Genomic DNA, 21,158 nt, shown 5'->3' on the forward strand with positions numbered 1-21,158 from the left:
GTCCAGGTTTGGGTTTCTTCTCTTGAGCAGCAACTTGCTTGCCGTTCTTTTTGAAGTTCCCCTTCTTCTTCCCTTTGCCCTTTTTCTTGAAACTAGTGGTCTTGTTGACCATCAACACTTGATGCTCCTTCTTGATTTCTATCTCCGCAGCTTTCAGCATTGCGAAGAGCTCGGGAATAGTCTTATTCATCCCTTGCATATTATAGTTCATCACGAAGCTCTTGTAGCTTGGTGGCAGTGATTGGAGAATTCTGTCAATGATGCAATCATCTGGAAGATTAACTCCCAATTGAATCAAGTGATTATTATACCCAGACATTTTGAGTATATGCTCACTGACAGAACTGTTCTCCTCCATCTTGCAGCTATAGAACTTATTGGAGACTTCATATCTCTCAATCCGGGCATTTGCTTGAAATATTAACTTCAACTCCTGAAACATCTCATATGCTCCATGACGTTCAAAACATCGTTGAAGTCCCGATTCTAAGCCGTAAAGCATGGCACACTGAACTATCGAGTAGTCATCAGCTTTGCTCTGCCAGACGTTCATAACATCTGGTGTTGCTCCAGCAGCAGGCCTGGCACCCAGCGGTGCTTCCAGGACGTAATTCTTCTATGAAGCAATGAGGATAATCCTCAAGTTACGGACCCAGTCCATGTAATTGCTACCATCATCTTTCAACTTTGCTTTCTCAAGGAACGCATTAAAATTCAACGGAACAACAACACGAGCCATCTATCTACAATCAAGCATAAACAAGCAAGATACTATCAGGTACTAAGTTTCATGATAAATTTAGGTTCAATTAATTTACTTAAAGAACTCCCACTTAGATAGACATCCCTCTAATCCTCTAAGTGATTACGTGATCCAAATCAACTAAACCATGTCCGATCATCACGTGAGATGGAGTAGTTTCATTGGTGAACATCACTATGTTGATCACATCTACTATATGATTCACGCTCGACCTTTCGGTCTCCGTGTTCCGAGGCCATATCTGTATATGCTTGGCTCGTCAAGTATAACCTGAGTATTCCGCGTGTGCAACTGTTTTGCACCCGTTCTATTTGAATGTAGAGCCTATCACACCCGATCATCACGTGGTGTCTCAGCACGAAGAACTTTCACAACGGTGCATACTCAGGGAGAACACTTCTTGATAATTAGTGAGAGATCATCTTATAATGCTACCGTCAATCAAAGCAAGATAAGATGCATAAAAGATAAACATCACATGCAATCAATATAAGTGATATGATATGGCCATCATCATCTTGTGCTTGTGATCTCCATCTTCGAAGCACCGTCGTGATCACCATTGTCACCGGCGCGACACCTTGATCTCCATCGTAGCATCGTTGTCGTCTCGCCAATCTTATGCTTCCACGACTATCGCTACCGCTTAGTGATAAAGTAAAGCATTACAGCGCGATTGCGTTGCATACAATAAAGCGACAACCATATGGCTCCTGCCAGTTGCCGATAACTTGGTTACAAAACATTATCATCTCATACAATAAAATTTAGCATCATGTCTTGACCATATCACATCACAACATGCCCTGCAAAAACAAGTTTGACGTCCTCTACTTTGTTGTTGCAAGTTTTACGTGGCTGCTACGGGCTTAAGCAAGAACCAATCTTACCTACGCATCAAAACCACAACGATAGTTTATCAAGTTGGTGTTGTTTTAACCTTCGCAAGGACCGGGCGTAGCCACACTCGGTTCAACTAAAGATGGAGAAACTGTCACCCGCTAGCCACCTTTGTGCAAAGCACGTCGGGAGAACCGGTCTCGTGTAAGCGTACGCGTAATGTTGGTCTGGGCCGCTTCGTCCAACAATACCGCCGAACCAAAGTATGACATGCTGGTAAGCAGTATGACTTATATTGCCCACAACTCACTTGTGTTCTACTCGTGCATATAACATCAACACATAAAACCTAGGCTCGGATGCCACTGTTGGGGAACGTAGTAATTTCAAAAAATTCGTACGCACACGCAAGATCATGGTGATGCATAGCAATGAGAGGGGAGAGTGTGATCTACGTACCCTTGTAGACCGACAGCGGAAGCGTTAGCACAACGCGGTTGATGTAGTCGTACGTCTTCACGGCCCGACCGATCAAGCACCGAAACCACGGCACCTCCGAGTTTTAGCACACGTTCAGCTCGATGACGATCCCCGGACTCCGATCCAGCAAAGTGTCGGGGAAGAGTTCCGTCAGCATGACAGCGTGGTGACGATTTTGATATACTACCGTCGCAGGGCTTCGCCTAAGCACCGCTACAATATTATCGAGGACTATGGTGGAAGGGGGCACCGCACACGGCTAAGAATATGATCACGTGGATCAACTTGTGTGTCAAGGGGTGCCCCCTGCCCCCGTATATAAAGGATCAAGGGGAGGAGGCCGGCCGGCCCTCTATGGCGCGCCAAGGAGGAGTCCTCCTCCTAGTAGGAGTAGGACTCCTATGTAACGCCCTCGATGCGGCTATAACTCCCACGTGTCGAAGCACGACTTAGAGGCATAACCGCATTGAAAGCAATGTTGCAAGTGAGGTAATCTTCACACAACCCATGTAATACATAAGGGAAAGAGATACATAGTTGGCTTACAATCGCCACTTCACACAATTACAAGAATAAAGCATTACATCATCCAGATACAATCAAGGTACGACTACGGAACCAAAATAAAAGAAGAACCCCAAATGCGACAAGGTCCCCGATCGACCCCAACTGGGCTCCACTACTGATCAACTAGAACGAAACAACACAAAGGACAAGATCTTCATCGAGCTCCTCCCTGAGCTTGGTTGCGTCATCTGCATGGACTCATCGGCACCTGTAGCTGGTTTTGGAAGTATCTGTGAGCCACGGGGACTCAGCAATCTCGCACCCTCGCGATCAGGACTATTTAAACTTATGGGTAAGGTAAAGGTATGAGGTGGAGCTGCAGCAAGCGACTAGCATATATGGTGGCTAACATATTCGCAAAAGAGAGCGAGAAGAGAAGGCAAAGCGCGGTCGAGAAGCTATGATCAAGAAGTGATCCTAAAACAACCTACGTCAAGCATAACTCCAACACCATGTTCACTTCCCGAACTCCGCCGGAAAGAGACCATCACGGTTACACACGCGGTTGATGTATTTTAATTAGGATTAACTTCAGGTTTTCTACAACCAGACGTTAACAAATTCCCATCTGCCCATAACCGCGGGCACGGCTTTTGAAAGTTCAAATCCCTGCAGGGGTGTCCCAACTTAGCCCATCACAAGCTCTCACGGTCAACGAAATAATAGACCTCTTCCCGAGACATTCCGATAAGACTCGGTATCCCGGTTCTTCAAGACATCCTCGACAATGGTAAAACAAATCCAGCAAAGCCGCCCGATGCGCCAACATCCTGATGGGAGCTGCACATATCTCGTTCTCAGGGCAACACCGGATAGGTCAAGCTACGAGTAAAACCAGCCCTCAAGTTTCCCCGAGGTGGCCCCGCAGGATGCCCATTTCGGACCAACACTTAGACAAGCACTGGCCCGGGGGGGTTAAAATAAGATGACCCTCGGGATGCGCGACTCCCAAGGGAAAAAGGCTAGGTGGCGAATGGTAAAACCAAGGTTGGGCCTTGCTGGAGGAGTTTTATTCAAAGCGAACTGTCAAGGGGTTCCCATTATAACCCAACCGCGTAAGGAACGCAAAATCCGGGAACATAACACCGATATGACGGAAACTAGGGCGGCAAGAGTGAAACAAAACACCAGGCATAAGGCCGAGCCTTCCACCCTTTACCAAGTATATAGATTCATTAATTAAATAAGAGATATTGTGATATCCCAACAAGTAAACATGTTCCAACAAGGAACAACATCTCCATGTTCCAACAAGGAACAAACTTCAATCTTCACCTACAACTAACAACGCTATAAGAGGGGCTGAGCAAAGCGGTAACATAGCCAATCAACGGTTTGCTAGGACAAGGTGGGTTAGATGCTTGGTTCAACAATATGGGTGGCATGATAAGCAAGTGGTAGGTATCGCAGCATAGGCATAGCAAAAGAGCGAGCATCTAGCAAGCAAAGATAGAAGTGATTTCGAGGGTATGGTCATCTTGCCTGAAATCCCGCAAGGAAGAAGAACGAGTCCATGAAGAAGACAAACGGACGTAGTCGAACGGTTCCTCCCAAACACGACGTTAGCAGAACCAACCCAAAGAAGCAACACCGGAAAGAAGCAAACAATCATGGTAAACAACCACCACATAAGCTTGACACGATGCGCAAACAAGTATGATGCATGTCCAGTTTAATGAGGCATGGCATGGCAAAGTGCACAAACAGCCCTACAAATTAAGTGGAGCTCAATATGCAACGAGTTGCATATTGACGGAACACCACATTAATTATTTAGTTCTCTCCCGGTTAGGTACCCAACAATATTAAATGTTGGTTAATATGGCAAGAGGTGAAGTATAACAAAACTATACCATCTGACAATTTAAATGAGGCCGGATATAACCAACAACAAATCCGGTAAATCCCCATATGCATTTATCAATTTGGTGCAACAACAATTTTAAACATAAAGTTGTTAACATGATGCGGATGGCATGTTCAAGTTTATGCAATTTTATTAAAAGTTGACAAGAGCATTAAGAAGCATTTGTCATCGTGGCGGAAACAAAAGGGGTGCCACAGCAACGATAACGAAACGGTGCCACGGCAACGTTCCGGTTCCGGTAACTCGAGTGAGATACCGATACAAAGGAGAAATGTGCGGATGCGTGCAAAAGATGGTGGGGCGTTCCCGGATTCCGGGTGTCCCATGAGACGATGGTAACAAGGCAAAAGAGGGGCAACGTGCATCGACAATTCGAACACGGTTCGAACAAGAGCATCTCAAACATCGCAAGCATTCAATCATGGATGTCGTCTCGATGGTTATACCTTCGAAGCGTGTGTAAACGAGACGGTTCTCGTTCGGTGCCAAGTAGAGGAAGTAGACGTTCTCGGGACATTCGTAGTGGAAGTAGGGGTACATGACGACGGTAGAGGTACTCGTGATCTTGGCGGCGGTAGTCGTTCATGTTCTTAGTTGCACAATTTTCCATAGATGTTCGGGATCACGACGAGTGACTTGACGTCCATGGAGGCTTCGAGGGTCGACGGTAGTTGTTCTCGTATCATCGCGGAAGTAGTCGTACTCGGCGATAGTGGTACTTGGCGTTTCGTCGTGTAGAGGCCTTGACGATTCAACGGGTATGAAGCAACGAAAACGCACAGTCCTCCCGTGTACTTGGCGCAATCCGAGATGATCTCGACGATCCAGCGAGGCAACGGTACAGGGCAGTCTTCGTCTTGGCAGGGCAGCGGTCCAAGCGAGCAGTAGCTCTCAAAACCCTGCGAGGAGCCGGCAACAGGCGACGGGATCCTCTGGATCCGGACGGGAACGGGACACCGGCGAGCGGGGTTCAGCGAGGAACTCGATCGGCGGCGATGATGAGTCCTGGCGCGAGCGAGGGGCATGGGGACGATGCTGGCCCTCTCCTCCAGCGAAGCAAGACGACGATGAGCGGGGTTCAGCGATGCCGGGAGTCTTGCTGGCTTGGTGTCGCGATGAACGAACAAGGACGGCCAGGGGCGCGAGGCACTTGAGGGTGCGTGGGCGCGATGGAGCTCGGTGGGCATGCTCCTCTGTGCGCGGACAAGGACGATGGCGGGCGGCCGAGGGGGACCTCCTATCCAAGGCGCAGGGGTGGAAACTCCGGCCTGGGTAGTCGGGGACGAGGCCGAGGCCGGGAAGGAGCGGCCGGCGGAGTTCCTGCACGGGACATGCGAGGCAACAAGGAGGAGGTGTTCGGTGTCGGGCGGCGCGAGGAAGAGAGCGTGAGGAGGGAGAGATGGGATCGGGCGCAGCCCTGTGCGTGTGTGCGTGTGGCGCTGCGGGAGGGGAAAGAACGGGGAGATCGAGCGTGGGGCTCTCCTGGCGGCGCTAGGAGGAAACGAAGGGGGGAGAGAGGATCGGGGCTCGCTAGGTTAGGGTTAGTTAGACAGAGGCCGGCTGGGCCTTGGGCCACTGGTGGGACGGGGCTACTGCAGGCCCAAATGGCCAGGCTGGCTAGGCTTCTCTCCTCCCTCTTAATTCTTCTCTTTACAAAAACAGAGAACAATAAGAGAAAGGAAAAGAGAAAAGAGAATGTTAGAGGAAGAATTTGAGCACGGGAATAAATTTCCCGAACTCGCATAAATGTGCATGTTCCAAGAAAAATGGAGTGGGCATTTTTGAAAGTTTAAATTCAAACTCATTTGATTTAAATTCAAATGGTTCGAATAGGAAGTGAGGGTTAGGAAGGTCCAAAAAATGTTCAGATTTTTGGTGGAGCTCCGGAAAATGACGAAAGAATTTATGGGCAAAGTTAAAGGCCAAGAGACGTGATGACTAAAGCATTGGGATTTTTCAAGTGTGTTATGGTGAATTGCAAATTAAAGAAATATTTAATATAGCTCCCTATTATCGGGTGGATATGTTTTAAAGAGTAATCACCATAGTGAATATCCCTCGATTTAAATGGACCGAAGATCCATGCAATTTATTTAGTGAGATGCAAAAGACTTATGACATGATGACATGATGACATGATGCAATGCACGAATAAAAGGGCGGGCACAAATGAAACACACGGCGAAACCCGGAACACATGGAAGGCATCTGAAGCTCCGGTCTTGGGGCGTCACAACACTCCACCACTATGAGAGGATCTCGTCCCGAGATCTAGGATGGCACCGGAGGGAAACGGAAAAGGAAGAGATGAGGTAAAACTAATTGCTTCTTTGACAAATGAGTGAAACCAAAGAACCTTGCGAGGTTGAACAAATTTAAAGAAGAAAACAACGAAGATGGACGAAGTTGAAAACACTCCGTTAGAAAAGAGAAACAGGGAAGAACAAATTCGGACAGCACTTCGGTAGAAAAGAGATGCAAGGCTTGATAAGGCGAAAAGAACTTGAGCAAAAGGGCACAACACTCCTGTTAAATGGATAGGCATGAAAAGAACATGATCTTTGACAAAACGAGATGATGGGTGAAAAGAACAACGTCGCAATGCCTCCGGAAGAGAGAAATAGAATATAGATCATTGAAATAAAAGAATGGAGAAGAAAAGCCAACTTCTGCCACAAAGAGCTTGAAAAGGCATCTTTAGGAGAAGGGTCGAACGGAGTTGTTGGAACACCAACAACGGAAGGACAAACTTGAAGTGGACTTATAGAAGGCATCTCAACATTATGAGGTGACAACTTGCCACTCACAGAAAAAATTTGATTGGGTTGATAACAACGAGGAGACGAGAAACTTATTTCACCGGGAGGATAAATGAAGAACTTGGGTCAATTATAAGCACCATAATAGCAACAATCCTTAGGGAAAGCTTTAGGTGAAATATAACCCAATATAACTCCAATGACGAGATTGATGGATTTAAAATATCTCATTCTTGACCACATGTGAATCATGAAAACATGAACTCAATTATCAAGAATGACATAAAACCACCTCCAATAATACGGAAGAAAGAATTGCACTCCGGATAGCAAGATGGAGAATGCTTGAACTCCTTTGAAAAGAATCTCAATGAACACTTCGAGAAGGAAATAAATCCTTGATGAACCATCATGTAGGGCCTTCATGAAGAACTCCGGTAATGAAAGAATGATCAAACAAAAGAAAGAGAAGTTGAAGGCACAAGGTGAATCCTTGTAATGACTTAGATGGATCTCCGTGATGAAATAGTTGAAAAAGGTTGGAACTCCGGGAAAAAGAGAAGATGAACAATTGGAAACAAGAATTTTGATGAACCTCTGGAATAAGGAATTGAATTTACTCGATGAAACAAGAATAAGAATTACATTATGCTTATCCTTCATCAATTAAATTGATGACAATCAACGGATTTGACATATTACTTATTCTCGTGGAAAAGATTAAGAGAGATATACCATAAACTTGAGAAAGTCTTCAATGATCCACCGGTAGAATTGGATAGAATGAATGAATTGATATGATAAACAAAGAAGACAAATCTTGAACGAACCACCGTAAGAATTAAAATGATTGAAGAAAAGATAAAGAAAACACTAGGACGAATTATAAAATGAACGAGGATGCTTGAGAGGATTTAGATACATGAGAACAAAGAGATCACGAGCCGATTAAAGATCACTTGAGCGAAACACCGGTAAAATTGGAGAATGATAGCTGAAAGCTGAGAATGAATAATCCCGAAATGATGGCCTCCGGATAATCAAACTGAAAAGAATCTTGAATAGCTCTGGATAGGTGAAAAGAATTCTCACGATCAAGACAATTACGAGAGGATGGCAACAAGCTAGAATCACGAATCTTGAAGAGAAAAGAGCAAGATTAAAGAGAAATTCTTCTTCGGTCTTCAACATCCCAGAATGACTACGAGTACACCACCAAGAATTATTGAGGCACACAGGAATGAAGAATGGAAAAGTTGAGCCAACATTGAAAAGAATTAGAAAGATCTTGGACAAGGGCATTTGACTGATGATAAATCATTCTTACGTCAAACTTCAAAAGAATTTAGGGTAGCTCCGGGAAAAATTAGAAGAGTCAGGTAAGATCCTGGGAATAGACCTGTGGGTTAGGGCCCACTCAAAAGAAACACCGTTAAAATGATTACTTGAAAAGAAGATTGCACCAGTTGAGTTAAACGGCTTGAATGAGATAACAACCTCGAAATAGCTTGAACGAATGTTGAGTGGGAAACACGAATCTTCGAGATATCTTGAGCACTCCGGAACAATTGAATAGCGAGAAATGACTGAATATGAGGTGTACCGGTAAGAGAAGGTATTTGAAACGAGGAAATGATATGATCAACAAGGCTTGAATTGGTTCCACCGGAGAAGAAAAGAATGGAGAATATTGAACTAGTAGAGCATCTTCAAGAGAACCACCAGGTAAGAACATTGACGGAAAGGAATGGAGAGACTTCACAAGAATAAAAGGATACTTGATTAAGACATCTGAGTCCTTAAAGAAACAAAGGGAGGGAGGGTGGGAAAAACAAAGGCACTTGGACACGGATGAAACAAACAACGTTGAGAAGAAACTGATACTTGATCTTGTGGATGTTGAAATGATCGGACCCACTTGAAGAGAAGCACACCGGTTAAAAAGGATTGGCAAAAACAATCTTGATGAACAAGAAGGATTGGTATTCACATCGGAGTATGAGAACACCGTTTCGGAAAGGTATGGAATCAACACTTGACTTTGAAGCAACTCGAATACCACAACTGAAAACAAAACAAAGGATTGGCTTGCAAAATAAGCCAGAACAAACATATGATAGAGATTTCGTCCGAAGTTTTCGTGGTGGGGCCTACACGGGCTTGATCGTACAACACCATCATGTACAAGGCAGTGCACATGACATACGAAGCGTCCCCGAGTCCTCTTTAAGACACAACGAGACCACTATAAAACCGACCGTGAATAGACAGACCACTAGACGTCGAGCCCCAATTTCATATCATATATCCGTTAGAAAGATATCCTAAGAGCTACTTGAATTCCCACCTATGAAACTCCCGAAATTTTCCCAGTTATGCAATCAGGTGTTGGGGATACAGGGGAAGCATAATATCTCACCCAAAACTAGCAAATCCTACATCCAGCTGTATCCATCCTTCAACACATAACCAAGAAACCTTCGGAAATCGTCTACCTCAACCTTCGAAAAGCATCCGTTATACAAGTTATGGCAATACTCCCAAACTCCCGCCCCAGTACTGGGTGGCGTCGAGGTTATCTCACCAATGAACTGCATAAAAGAGATTTTTTATGTCGGCGTACTAGACTCAGGTATTCCAGAACTGCAACGATAAAATTATGATGACAACACCTCAGAGCTCAACTCCCTGGGACACTTCCACTAAACCCCTGACAGGAGGCACCAAGACAATGTTCTCATCATAAAACCATCGGAACGATTCCAAGATACCCGCGTGATCCTAAAAAAAAATTAGTGAAATTTGAGAAGAGAAGAGTCAAAACTCTACGTCAGGATGCCTTACCAGAGCGATGAGGAGACTGGGAAGTAAAAAGAATTCCTAAACTCTCCCATATATAATTCCTAAATGACTCAAAACATTTTTTCTAGACACAACTCGGCCGCTAAAAACGATCAAGCAATGGGGCTCCTAAGGTCGGGGAAGGCTCTGATTACCAACTTGTAACGCCCTCGATGCGGCTATATCTCCCACGTGTCGAAGCACGACTTAGAGGCATAACCGCATTGAAAGCAATGTCGCAAGTGAGGTAATCTTCACACAACCCATGTAATACATAAGGGAAAGAGATACATAGTTGGCTTACAATCGCCACTTCACACAATTACAAGAATAAAGCATTACATCATCCAGATACAATCAAGGTACGACTACGGAACCAAAATAAAAGAAGAACCCCAAATGCGACAAGGTCCACGATCGACCCCAACTGGGCTCCACTACTGATCAACTAGAACGAAACAACACAAAGGACAAGATCTTCATCGAGCTCCTCCTTGAGCTTGGTTGCGTCATCTGCACGGACTCATCGGCACCTGCAAGCTGGTTTTGGAAGTATCTGTGAGCCACGGGGACTCAGCAATCTCGCACCCTCGCGATCAAGACTATTTAAGCTTATGGGTAAGGTAAAGGTATGAGGTGGAGCTGCAGCAAGCGACTAGCATATATGGTGGCTAACATATTCGCAAAAGAGAGCGAGAAGAGAAGGCAAAGCGCGGTCGAGAAGCTATGATCAAGAAGTGATCCTAAAACAACCTACGTCAAGCATAACTCCAACACCGTGTTCACTTCCCGGACTCCGCCGGAAAGAGACCATCATGGTTACACACGCGGTTGATGTATTTTAATTAGGATTAACTTCAGGTTTCTACAACCGGACGTTAACAAATTCCCATCTGCCCATAACCGTGGGCACGGCTTTTGAAAGTTCAAATCCCTGCAGGGGTGTCCCAACTTAGCCCATCACAAGCTCTCACGGTCAACGAAGGAATAGACCTCCTCCCGAGACATTCCAATCAGACTCGGTATCCCGGTTCTTCAAGACATCCTCGACAATGGTAAAACAAATCCAGCAAAGCCGCCTGATGCGCCGACATCCTGATGGGAGCTGCACATATCTCGTTCTCAGGGCAACACCAGATAGGTCAAGCTACGAGTAAAACCAGCCCTCAAGTTTCCCCGAGGTGGCCTCGCAGGCTGCCCATTTCAGACCAACACTTAGACAAGCACTGGCCCGGGGGGGTTAAAATAAGATGACCCTCGGAATGCGCGACTCCCAAGGGAAAAAGGCTAGGTGGCGAATGGTAAAACCAAGGTTGGGCCTTGCTGAAGGAGTTTTATTCAAAGCGAACTGTCAAGGGGTTCCCATTATAACCCAACCGCGTAAGGAACGCAAAATCCGGGAACATAACACCGATATGACGGAAACTAGGGCGACAAGAGTGGAACAAAACACCAGGCATAAGGCCGAGCCTTCCACCCTTTACCAAGTATATAGATGCATTAATTAAATAAGAGATATTGTGATATCCCAACAAGTAAACATGTTCCAACAAGGAACAACATCTCCATGTTCCAACAAGGAACAAACTTCAATCTTCACCTACAACTAACAACGCTATAAGAGGGGTTGAGCAAAGCGGTAACATAGCCAATCAACGGTTTGCTAGGACAAGGTGGGTTAGATGCTTGGTTCAACAATATGGGTGGCATGATAAGCAAGTGGTAGGTATCGCAGCATAGGCATAGCAAAAGAGCGAGCATCTAGCAAGCAAAGATAGAAGTGATTTCGAGGGTATGGTCATCTTGCCTGAAATCCCGCAAGGAAGAAGAACGAGTCCATGAAGAAGACAAACGGACGTAGTCGAACGGTTCCTCCCAAACACGACGTTAGCAGAACCAACCCAAAGAAGCAACACCGGAAAGAAGCAAACAATCATGGTAAACAACCACCACATAAGCTTGACACGATGCGCAAACAAGTATGATGCATGTCCGGTTTAATGAGGCATGGCATGGCAAAGTGCATAAACAGCCCTACAAATTAAGTGGAGCTCAATATGCAACGAGTTGCATATTGACGGAACACCACATTAATTATTTAGTTCTCTCCCGGTTAGGTACCCAACAATATTAAATGTTGGTTAATATGGCAAGAGGTGAAGTATAACAAAACTATACCATCTAACAATTTAAATGAGGCCGGATATAACCAACAACAAATCCGGTAAATCCCCATATGCATTTATCAATTTGGTGCAACAACAATATTAAACATAAAGTTGTTAACATGATGCGGATGGCATGTTCAAGTTTATGCAATTTTATTAAAAGTTTACAAGAGCATTAAGAAGCATTTGTCATCGTGGCGGAAACAAAAGGGGTGCCACAACAACGATAACGAAATGGTGCCACGGCAACATTCCGGTTCCGGTAACTCGAGTGAGATACCGATGCAAAGGAGAAATGTGCGGATGCGTGCAAAAGATGGTGGGGCGCTCCCGGATTCCGGGTGTCCCATGAGACGATGGTAACAAGGCAAAAGAGGGGCAACGTGCATCGACAATTCGAACATGGTTCGAACATGAGCATCTCAAACATTGCAAGCATTCGATCACGAATGTCGTCTCGATGGTTATACCTTCGAAGCGTGTGTAAACGAGACGGTTCTCGTTCGGTGCCAAGTAGAGGACGTAGACGTTCTCGGGACATTCGTAGTGGAAGTAGGGGTACATGACGACGGTAGAGGTACTCGTGATCTTGGCGGCGGTAGTCATTCATGTTCTTAGTTGCACAATTTTCCGTAGATGTTCGGGATCACGACGAGGGACTTGACGTCCACGGAGGCTTTGAGGGTCGACGGTAGTTGTTCTCGTATCATCGCGGAAGTAGTCGTACTCGGTGATAGTGGTACTTGGCGTTTCGTCGTGTAGAGGCCTTGACGATTCAACGGGTATGAAGCAACGAAAAACGCACAGTCCTCCCATGTACTTGGCGCAATCCGAGACGACCTCGACGATCCAGCGAGGCAATGGTACAGGGCAGTCTTCGTCTTGGCAGGGTAGCGGTCCAAGCGAGCAGCAACTCTCAAAACCCTGCGAGGAGCCGGCAACAGGCGACGGGATCCTCTGGATCCGGACGGGAACGGGACACCGGCGAGCGGGGTTCAGCGAGGAACTCGGTCGGCGGCGATGACGAGTCCTGGCGCGAGCGAGGGGCATGGGGACGACGCTGGCCCTCTCCTCCAGCGAAGCAAGATGACGATGAGCGGGGTTCAGCGATGCCGGGAGTCCTGCTGGCTTGGTGTCGCGATGAACGAACAAGGACGGCTAGGGGCGCGAGGCACTTGAGGGTGCGGGGGCGCGATGGAGCTCAGTGGGCGTGCTCCTCTGCGCGCGGACAAGGACGAAGGCGGGCGGCCAAGGGGGACCTCCTGTCCAAGGCGCAGGGGTGGAAACTCCGGCCTGGGCAGTCGGGGACGAGGCCGAGGCCGGGAAGGAGCGGTCGGCGGAGTTCCTGCACGGGACATGCGAGGCAGCAAGGAGGAGGCGTTCGGTGTCGGGCGACGCGAGGAAGGGAGCATGAGGAGGGAGAGATGGGGATCGGGTGCAGCCCTGTACGTGTGTGTGTGTGGCGCTGCGGGAGGGGAAAGAACGGGGAGATCGAGCGTGGGGCTCTCCTGGCGGCGCTAGGAGGAAACGAAGGGGGGAGAGAGGATCGGGGCTCGCTAGGTTAGGGTTAGTTAGACAGAGGCCGACTGGGCCTTGGGCCACTGGTGGGACGGGGCTGCTGCAGGCCCAAATGGCCAGGCTGGCTAGGCTTCTCTCCTCCCTCTTAATTCTTCTCTTTACAATAAGAGAAAGGAAAAGAGAAAAGAGAATGTTAGAGGAAGAATTTGAGCACGGGAATAAATTTCCCGGACTCGCATAAATGCGCATGTTCCAAGAAAAATGGAGTGGGCATTTTTGAAAGTTTAAATTCAAACTCATTTGATTTAAATTCAAATGGTTCGAATAGGAAGTGAGGGTTAGGAAGGTCCAAAAAATGTCCAGATTTTTGGTGGAGCTCCGAAAAATGACGAAAGAATTTATGGGCAAAGTTAAAGGCCAAGAGACGTGATGACTAAAGCATTGGGATTTTTCAAGTGTGTTATGGTGAATTGCAAATTAAAGAAATATTTAATATAGCTCCCTATTATCGGGTGGATATGTTTTAAAGAGTAATCACCATAGTGAATATCCCTCGATTTAAATGGACCGAAGATCCATGCAATTTATTTAGTGAGATGCAAAAGACTTATGACATGATGACATGATGCAATGCATGAATAAAAGGGCGGGCACAAATGAAACACGCGGCGAAACCCGGAACACATTGAAGGCATCTGAAGCTCCGTTCTTGGGGCGTCACATCCTACTAGGAGGGGGAAAGAAGTGGGGAGGGAGAGGGAAAGGGGGGCGCCGCCCCCCCTCTCCTAGTCCAATTTGGACCAGGGGGAGGAGGCGCGGGACCCACCTTTGGCTGCCCCTCTCTCTCTCCACTAAGGCCCATATGGCCCATTACTTCTCCCGGGGGGGGTTCCGGTAACCCTCCGGCTCTCCAGTTTTCTCCGAAATCACCCGGAACACTTCCGGTGTCTGAATAAAGCTGTCCAATATATCAATCTTTATGTCTCGACCATTTCGAGACTCCTCGTCATGTCCGTGATCACATCCGGGACTCCGAACTAACTTCGGTACATCAAAACTCATAACCTCATAATATAACTGTTATCGAAACCTTAAGCGTGCGGACCCTACGGGTTCGAGAACAATGTAGACATGACCGAGACACGTCTCCGGTCAATAACCAATAGCGGAACCTGGATGCTCATATTGGCTCCTACATATTCTACGAAGATCTTTATCGGTCAGACCGCATAACAACATACATTGTTCCCTTTTGTTGGAAATATGCCCTAGAGGCAATAATAAAAGTATTATTATATTTCATTATTCATGATAATTGTCTTTTATTCATGCTATAACTGTATTATCCGGAAATCGTAATACACGTGTGAATACATAGACCTCAATATGTCCCTAGTGAGCCTCTAGTTGACTAGCTCGTTGTGATCAACAGATAGTCATGATTTCCTGGCTATGGACATTGGATGTCATTGATAACGGGATCACATCATTAGGAGAATGATGTGATGGACAAGACCCAATCCTAAGCATAGCACAAAGGTCGTTTAGTTCGTTTGCTAGAGCTTTGCCAATGTCAAGTATCTCTTCCTTAGACCATGAGATCGTGTAACTCCCGGATACCGTAGGAGTGCCTTGGGTGTATCAAACGTCACAACGTAACTGGGTGACTATAAAGGTGCATTACAGGTATCTCCGAAAGTAGCTGTTGGGTTGACACGGATCGAGACTGGGATTTGTCACTCCGTATGACGGAGAGGTATCTCTGGGCCCACTCGGTAATGCATCATCGTATTGAGCTCAATGTGACCAAGGTGTTGGACACGGGATCATGCATTACGGTACGAGTAAAGTGACTTGCCGGTAACGAGACTGAACAAGGTATTGGGATACCGACGATCGAGTCTCGGGCAAGTAACGTACCGATTGACAAAGGGAATTGCATACAGGGTTTGATCGAATCCTCGACATAGTGGTTCATCCGATGACAACATCGAGGAGCATGTGGGAGCCATCATGGGTATCCAGATCCCGCTGATGGTTATTGACTGAGAGTGTCTCGGTCATGTCTGCATGTCTCCCGAACCCGTAGGGTCTACACACTTAAGGTTCGGTGACGCTAGGGTTATGAAGATATGGATATGCAGAAACCCGAATGTTGTTCGGAGTCCCGGATGAGATCCCGGACGTCACGAGGAGTTCCGGAATGGTCCGGAGGTAAAGAATTATATATAGGAAGTGCTATTTCGGGCATCGGGACAAGTTTCGGGGTTATCGGTATTGTACCGGGACCACCGGAAGGGTCCCGGGGGTCCACCGGATGGGGCCACCTGTCCCGGGGGGCCACATGGGCTGTAGGGGGTGCGCCTTGGCCATCATGGGCCAAGGGCACCAGCCCCTATAGGCCCATGCGCCTAGGGTTTCCCCCTAGGAGGAGTCCTAGTGGTGGAAGGCACCCCTAGGTGCCTTGGGGGGGAGGGAAACCTCCCCTAGGCCGCCGCCCCCCCTAGTAGATCTCATCTACTAGGGCCGGCGCCCCCCCTGGCACCCCTATATATAGTGGGGGAGAGGAGGGACTTCATACCCCAGCCCCTGGCGCCTCCACCTCCCCCCGTTACGTCTCTCCCTCGTAGTCTCGGCGAAGCCCTGCTGCTGTGACGCCCTGCATCCACCACCACGCCGTCGTGCTGCTGGATCTTCATCAACCTCTCCTTCCCCCTTGCTGGATCAAGAAGGAGGAGACGTCTCCCGTCCCGTACGTGTGTTGAACGCGGAGGTGCCGTCCGTTCGGCGCTGGTCATTGGTGATTTGGATCACGTCGAGTACGACTACATCATCACCTTGCAAGCTTCCGCACGCGATCTACAAGTGGTATGTAGATGCAAACTCTCTCCCTAGACTCGTTGCTTAGATGAACTCATAGATGGATCTTGGTGAAACCGTAGGAAAAATTTTAATTTTCTGCAACGTTCCCCAACAGTCTGTTGGAAATATGCCCTAAAGGCAATAATAAAAGTATTATTATATTTCATTGTTCATGATAATTGTCTTTTATTCATGCTATAACTGTATTATCCGGAAATCGTAATACACGTGTGAATACTTAGACCACACTATGTCCCTGGTAAGCCTCTAGTTGACCAGCTCGTTGTGATCAACAGATAGTCATGGTTTCCTGACTATGGACATTGGATGTCGTTGATAACGGGATCACATCATTAGGAGAATGATGTGATGGACAAGACCCAATCCTAAGCATAGCATAAAAGATCGTGTAGTTCGTTTTGCTAGAGCTTTGCAAGTGTCAAGTATCTCTTCCTTCGACCATGAGATCGTGTAACTCCCGGATACCGTAAGAGTGCCTTGGGTGTATCAAACGTCACAACGTAACTGGGTGACTATAAAGGTGCATTACAGGTATCTCCGAAAGTAGTTGTTGGGTTGACACGGATCAAGACTGGGATTTGTCACTCCGTATGACGGAGAGGTATCTCTGGGCCCACTCGGTAATGCATCATCATATTGAGCTCAATGTGACCAAGGTGTTGGACACGGGATCATGCATTACGGTACGAGTAAAGTGACTTGCCGGTAACGAGACTGAACAAGGTATTGGGATACCGACGATCGAGTCTCGGGCAAGTAACGTACCGATTGACAAAGGGAATTGCATACAGGGTTTGATCGAATCCTCGACATAGTGGTTCATCCGATGACAACATCGAGGAGCATGTGGGAGCCATCATGGGTATCCAGATCCCGCTGATGGTTATTGACTGAGAGCGTCTCGGTCATGTCTGCATGTCTCCCGAACCCGTAGGGTCTACACACTTAAGGTTCGGTGACGCTAGGGTTATGAAGATATGTATATGCGGAAACCCGAATGTTGTTCGGAGTCCCGGATGAGATCTCGGACGTCACAAGGAGTTCCGGAATGGTCCGGAGGTAAAGAATTATATATAGGAAGTGCTATTTCGGGCATCGGGACAAGTTTCGGGGTTATCGGTATTGTACCGGGACCACCGGAAGGGTCCCGGGGGTCCACTGGGTGGGGCCACCTGTCCCGGGGGGCCACATGGGCTGTAGGGGGTGCGCCTTGGCCTTCATGGTCCAAGGGCACCAGCCCCTATAGGCCCATGCGCCTAGGGTTTCCCCCTAGGAGGAGTCCTAGTGGTGGAAGGCACCCCTAGGTGCCTTGGGGGGGAGGGAAACCTCCCCTAGGCCGCCGCCCCCCCCTAGTAGATCTCATCTACTAGGGCCGGCGCCCCCCCCCCTTGGCACCCCTATATATAGTGGGGGAGAGGAGGGACTTCATACACCAGCCCCTGGCGCCTCCATCTCCCCCCGTTACGTCTCTCCCTCGTAGTCTCGGCGAAGCCCTGCTGCTGTCACGCCCTGCATCCACCACCACGCCGTCGTGCTGCTGGATCTTCATCAACCTCTCCTTCCCCCTTGCTGGATCAAGAAGGAGGAGACGTCTCCCGTCCCGTACGTGTGTTGAACGCGGAGGTGCCGTCCGTTCGGCGCTGGTCATCGGTGATTTGGATCACGTCGAGTACGACTACATCATCACCTTGCAAGCTTCTGGTATGTAGATGCAAACTCTCTCCCTTGACTCATTGCTTAGATGAACTCATAGATGGATCTTGGTGAAACCGTAGGAAAAATTTTAATTTTCTGCAACGTTCCCCAACAGTGGCATCATGAGCTAGGTCTATGCGTAGTTCTCTTTGCACTAGTAGAACACAATTTTGTTGTGGGCATGGATTTTGTCATCTTACTTGCCTCTACTAGTCTTTTCTTGCTCAACGGTATTGTGGGATGAAGCGGCCCGGACCAACCTTACACGTACGCTTACGTGAGACCGGTTCCACCGACTGACATGCACTAGTTGCATAAGGTGGCTGGCGGGTGTCTGTCTCTCCCACCTTAGTTGGAGCGGAATCGATGAACAGGGCCCTTATGAAGGGTAAATAGAAGTTGACAAAATCACGTTGTGGTGATTCGTAGGTAAGAAAACGTTCTTGCTAGAACCCAATTGCAGCCACGTAAAAGATGCAACAACAATTAGAGGACGTCTAACTTGTTTTTGCAGCGATTGATCATGTGATGTGATATGGCCAGAAGTTGTGATGAATGATGAATTGTGATGTATGAGATCATGTTCTTTGTAATAGGATTCACGACTTGCATGTCAATGAGTAGGACAACCGGCAGGAGCCATAGGAGTTGTCTTTATTTTTTTTGTATGACCTGCGTGTCATTGAATAACGTCATGTAAACTACTTTACTTTATTGCTAAACGTTAGTCATAGAAGTAGAAGTAGTCGTTGGCGTGACAACTTCATGAAGACACGATGATGGAGATCATGATGATGGAGATCATGGTGTCAAGCCGGTGACAAGATGATCATGGAGCCCCGAAGATGAAGATCAATGGAGCTATATGATATTGGCCATATCATGTCACAACTATATAATTGCATGTGATGTTTATTATGTTTATGCATCTTGTTTACTTAGGACGACGGTAGTAAATAAGATGATCCCTTATAAAATTTCAAGAAGTGTTCTCCCCTAACTGTGCACCGTTGCTACAGTTCGTCGCTTCTAAGCACCACGTGATGATCGGGTGTGATGGATTCTTACGTTCACATACAACGGGTGTAAGACAGTTTTACACAGCGAAAACACTTAGGGTTAACTTGACGAGCCTAGCATGTGCAGACATGGCCTCGGAACACAGAGACCGAAAGGTCGAACACGAGTCGTATGGAAGATACGATCAACATGAAATGTTCACCGACGATGACTAGTCCGTCTCACGTGATGATCGGACACGGCCTAGTCGACTCGGATCGTGTAACACTTAGATGACTAAAGGGATGTCTAATCTAAGTGGGAGTTCATAATTTGATTAGAACTTTATTATCATGAACTTAGTCTAAAACCTTTGCAAATATGTCTTGTAGATCAATGGCCAACGCTAATGTCAACATGAACTTCAACGCGTTCCTAGAGAAAACCAAGCTGAAAGATGATGGCAGCAACTATACGGACTGGGTCCGGAACCTGAGGATCATCCTCATAGCTGCCAGGAAACAATATGTCCTAGAAGGACCGCTAGGTGACGCTCCCGTCCCAGAGAACCAAGACATTATGAATGCTTGGCAGTCTCGCGCTGATGATTACTCCCTCGTTCAGTGCGGCATGCTTTACAGCTTAGAACCGGGGCTCCAAAAGCGTTTTGAGCATCACGGAGCATATGAGATGTTCGAAGAGCTGAAACTATTTTTTCAAGCTCATGCCCGGGTCGAGAGATATGATGTCTCCGACAAGTTCTACAGTTGTAAGATGGAGGAAAACAGTTCTGTCAGTGAGCACATCCTGAAGATGTCTGGGTTGCACAACCGTATGACCCAGCTGAACATTAACCTCCCAGATGAGGCGGTCATTGACAGAATCCTCCAGTCGCTCCCACCAAGCTACAAGAGCTTTGTGATGAACTACAACATGCAGGGAATGGAAAAGACCATTCCTGAAGTGTTCTCGATGCTGAAGTCAGCAGAGGCTGAAATCAAGAAAGAACATCAAGTGTTGATGGTCAATAAGACCACTAAGTTCAAGAAGGGCAAGGGTAAGAAGAACTTCAAGAAGGACGGCAAAGATGTTGCCGCGCCTGGTAAGCCAGTTACCGGGAAGAAGTCAAAGAATGGACCCAAGCCTGAGACTGAGTGCTTTTATTGCAAGGGGAAGGGTCACTGGAAGCGGAACTGCCCCAAATACTTAGCGGATAAGAAGGCCGGCAACACCAAAGGTATATTTGATATACATGTGATTGATGTGTACCTTACCAGTAATCGTAGTAACTCCTGGGTATTTGATACCGGTGCCGTTGCTCATATTTGTAACTCACAGCAGGAGCTGCGGAATAAACGGAGACTGGCATAGGATGAGGTGACGATGCACGTCGGGAATGGTTCCAGAGTCGATGTGATCGCCGTCGGCACGCTGCCTCTACATTTACCTACGGGATTAGTTTTGAACCTTAATAATTATTATTTAGTGCCAAGTTTGAGCATGAACATTGTATCAGGATCTCGTTTAATACGAGATGGCTACTCATTTAAGTCTGAGAATAATGGTTGTTCGATTTATATGAGAGATATGTTTTATGGTCATGCTCCGATGGTCAATGGTTTATTCTTAATGAATCTCGAGCGTAATATTACACATGTTCATAGTGTAGATGCCAAAAGATTTAAAGTTGATAACGATAGTCCCACATACTTGTGGCACTGCCGCCTTGGTCACATTGGTGTCAAGCGCATGAAGAAGCTCCATGCCGATGGACTTTT

The sequence above is a fragment of the Triticum dicoccoides genome, chromosome 6A (genome assembly GCF_002162155.2).
Source record: "Triticum dicoccoides isolate Atlit2015 ecotype Zavitan chromosome 6A, WEW_v2.0, whole genome shotgun sequence".
In the NCBI taxonomy this organism is placed as follows: Eukaryota; Viridiplantae; Streptophyta; class Magnoliopsida; order Poales; family Poaceae; genus Triticum; species Triticum dicoccoides.